The sequence below is a fragment of the Myotis brandtii genome, unplaced genomic scaffold (assembly GCF_000412655.1).
Source record: "Myotis brandtii unplaced genomic scaffold, ASM41265v1 scaffold187, whole genome shotgun sequence".
NCBI lineage: Eukaryota > Metazoa > Chordata > Mammalia > Chiroptera > Vespertilionidae > Myotis > Myotis brandtii.
This window is the reverse complement of record NW_005356944.1, coordinates 3,191,965-3,201,969: the sequence shown is the minus strand read 5'-3', so window position 1 is coordinate 3,201,969 and position 10,005 is coordinate 3,191,965.

The following is a 10,005-nucleotide window of genomic DNA, read 5'->3' as shown; positions in this document are numbered from 1 at the left end:
GCCCCGGTACACAGAGAGGAAGCAGCAGGAAGATCGGCCCATGGGCCAGGGACTGGCCATGCAGGGATGCTGGAGCCGGTGGGGATGCTGGTCCGAGCAGAGTTCTGAGCGGGCCTTCCCAGCCCCTCACAGATGAAGCAGAACAGGGCCTCCCCAAAACCCTGCACCCCCCTCGAGGCCAGCCCTGCCTGACCCCTCCACATCAGTTCCTCCTGCTCAGGTCCACAGCCCAAGGACGTGGACTGGCTCCTCCAGGCGCCTGAAAAGCCCATGGAAACTCCGGGAGGGGCTGACGGAAACCTGCAGCGGCCTCCCACCAGCGCCGCGTGGCGACTGCGCATGTCTGGGATCCATAAGCAGGAAAGGTTGTTACTTAACAAACATACTTCCCTTGAAAGGATAAAATCTTTCAAACAAAAGGCACGTTTTTTAAAAACTAGAAACGGGAGCCCAAAGGAGGAAGGTGGGTAGGGATTCAGTGGACACAGGACCTCAGGGTCAAGTGCGTTTGGGGTGCACCGGTTCCTCGAAGTAAAACAAAGACCAGCTTTATTTGGAGCAGGCCCTCTGCGTCCAAGCCTCGGAAATACGGGCGCTTACTGGGGGCGGGGGTCCCTCACTCGGCCCCACACAGCAGGACAGATGTTCTTCAATCTGGGAAACAGCTGGGCTGGGTTTCGGGATGGGAGGAGGGGGAGGGAGCTCACGACACAGCAGATTTAGGGGCCAGAGGAAGTAAGGATGGGGCAGATTTGTTCCGTGGACAGACGAGGCCTCCGGAACCCTGAGACAGCTACCGAGCGTCCACCCCGCAGCAGACACCATGCCAGGGGCGGAAGGACAAGGATGGAGCCTCTGTCCCCAAGGCCCTCGCAGGCTGGGTGGGCCATGGAAGGTTCCGGACTCCGAGATGGATCTGGCTGGAGCAACACTCACTCTGGGGAGCAGAAAGGGGGCTTGAGCCAGCTCAGGGGCAGCGGGGGACGGTGGGCGGAAAATCTCCAACTCTGGACGCTGAGAAACGAGTGTCGTTTTCCGGGAAAGGGAAGAATACGATGAAACTCGTTGTAGAAAAATTAATCTGGCCAGAAAGTTACATAAATGGGCAAGGGGAAGAAGGTTCTAGAAAGAAGGAGACCACACAGAAGCTTATGTCCTCCACTCCGATCTTGTCTTCCACAGCAAGTTCAGAGAGGGGTGGGGAGGGGGTGACAGGGGAGGCCTCTGAGCAGCGTGGCAGGCTTCCCAATGAGGACAGAGCAGACATCGAGGGCCTTTCTGGACCCTTTAGTTCACAAGCATTCCTGTTTGAATTGTCTGCTGTGCCCTTGTCCACATTGACTTTCTTGTCATTCAAAAAAATATATTTTTTACTAGAGGCCTGGTGCATGACATTTGTGCACTGGAGGTGTGTGTGTGTGTGTGTGTGTGTGTGTTTGGGGGGGGGGTACGAGGAAGCCCAGGCATCAGAGTCAGCTCAGTAAGGACCGTGGGAGGCCAACACAGCGCCCCCATACCCGGACTCCCCCACTCACTCTCCTTTGGAGAACCAAGTTCACACGGGGGGGTGGGGGTGGGATTTGGAGTTGGCCTGTCCCCCAGGCAAGCAGGTCTTGCTCCCAAGCCACCCTGCAGTGAGGACGTCCCCTCACTCCCATCACCAGCTCGACTGGTACCAGCAGAGCCCGTGGAGAGTCTGGAAGGCTACCAGGCACCAGGGCTGACGCGCTCTGGCTCTGGCCACGAGCTCAGGCGGCTTTGAACGCCCCATTGAGCAATTTCCTGCGAGTTTTGTGAGGCAGGTACCGCCTCCCGTCTGGGCTAATGGAGGGGTGCAGCCTGGGGAAGAAACGAAAGTTGCTCACATTTTGTTCTGGAATGAACGAGGGGAGGGGAGCAGTAATTTACACGGTAATTATATTTGCCTTCGGGTAACGCTGGAATGAGTTGCATTAGCGCTCGTTTCCTGAGTAGATGTGGCTCAAGCGGCCCAGCACAAACGTCACCTGGGATTCCTTCCAGGTCCTGCCAGCCACCAAAAACGAGAAGACCCGCCCCGTCGAGGCCGCAGATGCATTTCTGTCCACAGCCAGAGACCAGCTCGCCTGTCGGAGAGCACTTCTAAAGTCCGGCCCTCCGACACCTGTTCAATGTCACCATTTACTGTCCCCGGATCCAAAGATCAAAGGATGGAACTCGATAGGCTGACTCTGAAGTTTATCGCAAAAGAGTCAACGTACAATAGGAGTCAACACAAACCTTCTTTGGAAAGAACAATGAAGGGGGAACTGCACCATCCAACTCAAAATATACTGTGATGCTACATAGATTAAAACAGCAGCCTGCTGCTGCCCAGCAGGTCACGGAGAAGGTTCCAGAATCAACAGCCAAGCATCTATGGACACGGCACATGAAAGGGTGACATTATTATTCTTTTTTTTCTTTTCTTTTTTAAAATCTTTATTGTTGAAAGTATTACATATGTCCCATTTTTCCCCCTATTGATCCTCTCCAGCTCACCCCTCGCCCGCCACCCCAGGCCTTCACCACCCTATTATCCTGCCTTCCCTCCGAGATTCCGCACTCTGTTCCATGCTTCCATGTCTCTGAATCCACTCCGTTCATCAGTTTATTTTGTTATTTAAATCCCATGTATGCATGAGATCATGTGATACTTGTCTTTTTTTTCTAATATATTTTATTGATTTTTTACAGAGAGGAAGGGAGAGGGACAGAGAGTTAGAAACATCGATGAGAGATAAACATTGATCAGCTGCCTCCTGCACACTCCCCACTGGGTAAGTGCCCGCAACCAAGGTACATGCCCTTGACCTGAATCGAACCCGGGACCCTTGAGTCCGCAGGCTGACGCTCTATCCATTGAGCCAAACCGGCTAGGGCTGATACTTGTCTTTGACTGATTTATTTCATGATACTCTCCAGGTGAAAGGGTGACATTTTAAACGAGTGGGGATAGGATGGGCCATTCTGTCAAGGTGTCGGGACCACTCCATACCCACTAACTGGTAGCAGGGACAGTTCAGATCCCTACCTCACACCACACATCCCCTCAAAAACCAGAGAGAATGTCTGACTATAAAGTACAAAACAGTAACAGTTCTTGGAGAAGATAAAGGAAGATGTATTTATAACCTGGGGGTAGAGAAGCCAGGCACAGATCCCAGAAGCCATAAGGGAAACGAATGGGAGTTTGTGTTGTTGTTTTTTTAATATATTTTTATTGATTTCAGAGAGGAAAGGAGAGGGAGAGAGAGAAACATCAATGACAAGAGAGAATCACTGACCGGCTGCCTCCTGCAAGCCCCCAAATGGATCAAGCCCTCAACCCGGGCATGTGCCCTGACCAGGAATCGAACCATGACCTCCTAGTTCATAGGTCGACGCTCAACCACTGAGCCACACCGGCAGGGCAAGAATGAGAGTTTTTATAACATAACACTTTTTCATGTCTTTATGATGATAAACCACCCAAAACAAGGATGGACTAGCTACAGACCGGAAGAAAAAACTGGGAAAAATATATATAACCCAGCCAGTGTGGCTCAGCATGGCCTTTTGGAGGCACTTGTCAGCATCTTCACAAACTTATGAATGGATCTACTCTTTGACGAGGAATGTATCCCACAGAAATACCGGACCCACGTGCACAGACATAAGTGCGTGGCATGCCTTGCAATAGCCACAGAGCCTGCAAGAACTGAAACGCTCTTCTGGGTAAAAGCGGTGACATGGGGTATGCCCTCACTATGAAATAGCTCCTGGCTTTTAAAAAGAATGAAGATCTAGCCCTGGCTGGATCTGCTCAGTGGTTAGAGCGTCACCCCACAGAAGGTAGGATCGTAGGTTCAATTCCAGGTAAAGGGCTCCTCAGTTGTAGGTTCAATTCCCAGGCCCCAGTCAGGGGCACATGCGGGAGGCAACCAATCAATGTGTCTCTCTCACGTCAATGTTTCTCTGTTTCTCTCTCTCTCTCTCTCTTCCTCTCCCTCTTCCTCTCACTCCCTTTCACTCTCTAGAAGAAAAAAAAAGCAAGAATGAAGATCTAGAAGATACAGAAAATTTTTACAATATGTAAGTAAAAAAAGGAAAGCTATGAAATGACAGGTAGAGAGTGACTGGATGTAGGTAAAAAATATGAGTCCAAAACAACGTAGCATGTTAACATATGTGTTAAAGGTCTGGTCATCCCTGAGAAGAGAATTAAAACAGGCAATAAAAAAGGACACTTTGCAGAAAGAAGTGCCATGGTAAATGTTTAAGCTGTTTATATGTACTCACGTATGCCTTGTATTTATTTTTTTAAATATGTTTTTATTGATTTGAAAAAGAGAAAGGGAGAGGGAGATAGAAACATCAATGTGAAAGGAACATCGATCGCCTGTCTCTTGTACACCCCCTACTGGGGATTGAGCCTGCAACCTGAGCATGTGCCCTGCCCAGGACGGAACCAGTGACCACTTGGTACATGGGTCAATGTTCAACCACTGAGCCACACCAGCTGGTCTTGCATTTAAACATATGTATATTTTCATAAAAGACAATGGCCAACAAGCGCATGGAAAGATGTTCAGCATCATTACTCACCAGGAAAATGCAACTTGAAACCACCATGAGGTACCATTTCACACCTGCTAGGATGGCTTGAAGCAAAAAAAGGGGCAATTAAGTGTTGGCCGGGACACGGAGGAGCTGGCACTCTTGGGCCTTGCTGGTGGAAATGTAAAACAGTGCGGCTGCTGTGGAGGACAGTTTGATGGTTCCTCAAAATATTAGACACAGAATTACCATATGGTCCAGCAAGTCCAACAGTGCAAGCAGGGACTCAAACAGACCCTTGCACACCCACGTTCACAGCAGCATTATTCACAATCGCCAAAGGTGGAAACCGACGCAAGTGTCCATCGACAAATGAATGGACACACAACGTATGCTCTACCCGTACGATGGAATATTCTTCAGACATAAAGAGGAATGGCGTTCCCACACATGCTACAGCTTGGATGAACCTCGACAACATCACCCAAAGAAATAAGCCGGACACAAAGGGACAAACAGCGTATGACCCCACTAATGTGTGGTACCTAGAACAGGCTAATTCAAAGACACAGGAAAGTGATGTCATCAGAGCAACCTCCCAGCGGTCCAGGCAAGAGAGGACAGAGGGACAGAGGACTCAGGATCTGGGCACAGACTGATCACAACCTGAGGTTCCAGGGCCTCGTAGCTGCTGGCACTTTGTGAGCTTGAGGCCCACGCTCACTGGGCAGGGTGAGCCCGTGGGTGCCAGCAGAGAGCTAAGTCCCCTACCAAGCGACAATCCATCTGGGACAAATCGGAAACCAAAGGCCGGCCTGGGGGGCTGCACAGATAATGGGGCTGCTTCAGGCTCAAGTCCAGGCAGAACCGATGTGGGCAAGGATGTGCCCTGGTTGGCACACACCCCACATAGCTTAGAGCAGTGGTCGGCAAACTCATTAGTCAACAGAGCCAGATATCAACAGTACTTCTTCAAAATAGACTCGCCCAGGCCGAAAACCGACTTCTGCGCACGAAGTTTCAATCGCACTGTACGAGCACCCGCACGTGGTATTTTGTGGAAGAGCCACACTCAAGGGGCCAAAGAGCCGCATGTGGCTCGTGAGCCACAGTTTGCTGACCACAGGCTTAGGGGCACGGAGTCCCCCACTTACCAGTGGAAGGACCAACAGCCAGGTCTACTTCCAGCTGTGCTTAGGCCTGGACTGGAGCTGCCAGCCACCCCTCAGGGGCAAACCGGCACCAGAAACAGACCCCCATCATCTTTCACGACCTCTGGGCCCCCAGCTGGGCAAGGGTGTTAGGGCCTGGACTCCTGGGGCACTTCTGAAAGGAAATCCGGAGGCCTGGGGCAGGGCTCTCAAATCCTTCCCAGAGTGGCCTGTCTTGAGGGAACAGCTTCCCGCTACCTCCTGACACTGGCTCCCCGAACCCCACCAGGGCCCTGCAAGGCAGAGCCAGGGTCCCCACTCTGCAAGTGAGGAAACCATAGCTGAGAGCTAGCAAAGGACTTTCTAAAACCGAAGAGAAAGCAGCGAGCAGCCAGGCCCGGAGGCGGGACCCTGGGCCGCTCCCTGTGCGAAGCAGCTGCCTCCGCGTGTCAGCACTGGGACTGCGCTGTCCCCAGGACGCCCACGGGACCCGTCTCCAGCAGACACAACACCACCGTCTGAGCCCACGTGTCAACAGGCCCCGAGGTGAGGGCTGGACACAGCCCCTCGCTGCCATCAGAGCCTCCCGTTTTGAGAGCATTAGTGGCCGTGGGAGAGGCCTCAGAGGCCCAGTTTCTCTCAGGGCTCCTGTCACACTGACCAGAGACCCTCCCTGGAGGCCAGCACCAGCCCTCAGCTTGTCCCCTCGGCTCCCTTCACCATCAGCTGTCACGTCTCTGAATCAAGGCAGGAGGATCTAAGGGCTAATCTGCCCAGGTCTTGGCCCAGCTTAAAACAGCTTTCACCGTCCCAGCCCCAGGGGGACACCAGGGCCTCCAGCCCACACCACGGCCCCCAGCCCACACCCAGCAAGATCAACCTGCCGGCGGGCGAGGGACAGCAAGATGTCCCTTGGAGTGGTTCTGCCCACACAATGGGAGATCGCTCGGCCGTGAAAAGGAATGAGGCGCTGACATATGCTACCATGTGGCCGAACCTCGAAACCCTGACACTAAAGAGGAAAAGCCGGCAAGAAAGACCACACCATATGATCCCATGGACATGAAAAGTCCAGGGCAGGCACCTCCACAGAGACAGAAAGCGGACTGGCGGCTGCCAAGGGAACGGGGAGGTGCTGTCTGATGGTACCGAGGCTTATTTCGAGGTGCTGAAATGTTTTGTGACTTGATAGAAATGGTGGTTAATCATACAACATTGTGATTATACTAAACTAGAGGCCCGGTGCACAAAATTCGTGCAGGGGGGGGTCCCTCAGCCCAGTCTGCACCCTCTCCAATCCAGGACCCCTCATGGGATGTCCAACTGCCGGTTTAGGCCTGATCCCCGGGATGTCAGCCTAAACTGGCAGTCGGCCATCCCTCTCACAATCCGGGATGGCTGGCTCCTAACTAACTGCTCATCTGCCTGCCTGCCTGATCACCCCTAACTGCCCCCCCTGCCAACCTGGTCACCCCCAACTGCCGCCCCTAACTGCCCCCCCTGCCAGCCTGGTTGCCCCACACAGCCTGCTGTTCAGTTGTTTGGTCGTCCCTCACCAACCCCCTTGCCGGCCTTGTGGCCGCATGCAGCCTGCTGTTCGGTCGTCAGTCCGGTTGTTTCAGTCGTGATGGCCCCTGGCTTTTTATATATTAGGATGCCTCCAAATTGTGCACTTTAAAAAAATTACTTTTATGTGTACTTCATCTCAACTTAAAAAAAAAAAAAAAGATCAACTCAACACCTTTCACCTAGAACAGATCTGACTCCAGCCTGTGTTTCCTATCCCCGCCTGACCAAAGCCTTCCGGAAGCTTCCATCGCCTTCTGGCACGCATCCAGACTCTGCAGTGTGATCCAGCCTCTCTCAATGGAGAACCTCTGGTCCGTGAGGGTGAGGCCCCAGGCCCAGGTCTCTCCTAGCTCCACAGTCAGGAACAGCTGGCAGCAAAGACTGGCCTCACCGCCTTTCTATCCTATTCTATCCCAACACTTCACACAAAGGCCCAAGAGTAACACCAACCACAGCAGAAGCTGATCCAGTGCCAGGCTGCTGTGCCACTGAATCCGTGGTAGGAAGTATTATTATGCCCATTTTACAGAAGAGAAAACTGAGTCACACAAAGCTCTCCCTCAACCCCCCAAAAGCAAGAAGCAAGACTCTGGACCACTCAGGGTCCATGTCCTTGCTATTAACCACTCCAAGGCACCCCAGTTGATGTCAGCGATCAACAAGTCAGACAGCAGACAAGATATCCAAGGTCACACGCAGAAGAAATGTCCAGAGTGTATAACAACAACTTCTAAACCTTCCAGGCAAGATCCAGGCCCCTGTTACACAACAGGCACTGCATGCGGCTCTGCCACCACCAGTCCCTCATGTGGGACAGGGATGGCGCTAAGAGTTTCACATATGGCATGTAATGCTCCCAAACGCCCAGCATCGGGGGGGACCAGATGAAGACACTGGACACACAGAAGCTAAATAAGTCGTCCAAAGTCAACCAGCTGCTGAGGACATACACCAGGTGGGTCTGACCCCAGTCCCCTACTCAGCCCTGGCGAGCGGCCGCTGCCAGCAGGAGTCCTGCATGCTGAGTCCTCACCTGACTGTACCCCCCTCCCCAACCAGTGTGCAAACTGTGCTACATGCCTGAGCAGTGAGACAGTGCGGCTGAAATTAGACGGGTTCCAAATAGGACAGGATCTCCACAGCAAGTGTTGGACCATATGGATGGACTGGGTACATTCTTGGATCCAAACGGGAGGGTTACAGGCACGCGGGCCCTGCTCTGGAAAGGACGTTTGCTGGGAAGATTGTCTCAGTGGACTCCACACACCATTTAGTTAACACCCACTAGCCAGGCCCTCCCAGTGGCCAGGCCCTGGGCATCTGCAGTAACCTCCCTGGGGGATCCTGGACAGGCCGGGCCTGGAGTGAGTGCTGTGGGGCCAGAGGGGAGCAGCCTTGGGCCGTTCCCAGCAAGGGAACCTGGAGAACAAAGGCACTTCAGTGGGCTCAGAGCTTCAAATTGCAACAGGAAGCAATCGGGAAAAATAATTAGCTACCAACTTACTGGCTTCAGTCTGGACAGAGGCATAAATCGAGCCCAGGAATCAGGGACATAGCACATCAGAGGCATAAATCGAGCCCAGGAATCAGGGACATAGCACATCAGAGGCATAAATCGAGCCCAGGAATCAGGGACATAGCACATCAGAGGCATAAATCGAGCCCAGGAATCAGGGACATAGCCCATCGAGAGCAGTCCCAGCGCTTCTGCAAATGCCGCCTGGTCCTTCCATTTTAGGCCTGGGTCACCCCGCCAGCCGTGCTCTGAAAACCTCGGGCTCATATACTTCCTAATGTTAAAATAATCAACTCTATTTCTGCCTCACATACAACTGAGCTCCACAGATGGGATTCTTCTCCTTGGGGGCTTGAACTGCACAACGGCAGGCATTCGCCTCTGGCAACGTCACCCCAAAAGCTACAGGAAATCCAAAACTGCAACGAAGTGCAAAGCAACAGAGCCGGCTGAGAAACCCCACCTTTAAAACAAACATCTTCCCCAAAAAATCCGTTTGCCTCCGTGATCCAGGCATTTCCGGAAAGAAAAGGAGCACGTTGGCCTCAACTCCCCAGATACTGTCATTGTTTGGTCGTCACCTTGTTTTGCTAGGATCGGACACGGCTGAGAAATGTAAAAACACTCCTGAGAGAGACCAAGTTGGGGTGAAACCGCCAACAGTCTCTAGGCTTAGACTGGGGGGCAGGAGGACTTGAGGAAACCATCCCTTCTCGGTCCCCCCAAACCTCAATGTAGGGGCCGCAGCACTGGGAATGTGACCACAGAGCCAGGCCAGGACACCTCCCTGTAATGTCCACCCTGGAAATATTCAGGGAGACAGCTGTTTGCCTTAAAGAGGCCCAGACAAAGGAACCCAAGGTCCCCCCCCCAAAAAAAACCGCCACCAGCAAAACAGCAGCCCCCATAGCACGGGCCTCGCTGGCCATGTCCACCGGCCCTGCCACACTCCAGACAAACAACACTCACGTCTGAGGATAATGATTTAGGTAGCGAGAGACTTGCTTCAAAAACCACATGGCAATCTCCAAATTAAAAGAACATGTGTAGCGTTTCACAGGCGCTTAGGTTTCCTAAGCCCTCCTGACCTCAACTCCACCCCTTGGGACACACCAAAAGTTGCAGAAGATTCCCAGCCCTCGGTCTCCCCAAGGGTGTGCACAACCGAGGCTCGAGCTCGCGGCCCCGCCACGCCGCGCCCTGGAACCCCGT